Below are 555 nucleotides of genomic sequence, written 5' to 3'. Positions count from 1 at the left end.
AAATGTGTCACGTTCAGACTGAACACGTTCAGACTGAACACGTTCAAACTGAACACGTTCAGAATGAACACGTTCAGACTGAACACGTTCAGAATGAACACGTTCAGACTGAACACGTTCAGAATGAACACGTTCAGACTGAACACGTTCAGAATGAACACGTTCAGAACACGTTCCTTCCTGTGCCTCACACTTATTAGTTCCAGATCTCACAAGGAGAGAGAGAGAGAGGGGGAGAGAGAGAGGGATAGAGAGAGAGGGGGAGAGAGAGGGGGAGAGAGAGGGGGGGGGGGAGGGAGAGAGAGAGGGGGAGAGAGAGAGGGAGAGAGAGATGGGGAGAGAGAGGGAGAGAGAGAGAGAGAGAGAGGGGGGGAGAGAGAGAGGGAGAGAGAGAGTGGGAGAGAGCGAGAGAGAGAGAGAGGGGGGGGGAAGAGAGAGAGGGAGTGAGAGAGCACTGACAGGAAGGGGAGTTTTTTTCTCCTTTTCCTGTAGTGAGGTGAACAGAATGTCTGCACCGTCACGTGTCACAGAGGAAAGCCATGATTCATTAGGGCA

The sequence above is a fragment of the Poromitra crassiceps genome, assembly GCF_964638095.1.
Source record: "Poromitra crassiceps genome assembly, chromosome: 4".
Classification (NCBI taxonomy): domain Eukaryota; kingdom Metazoa; phylum Chordata; class Actinopteri; order Beryciformes; family Melamphaidae; genus Poromitra; species Poromitra crassiceps.
Note: the sequence above shows the minus strand (reverse complement) of the source record.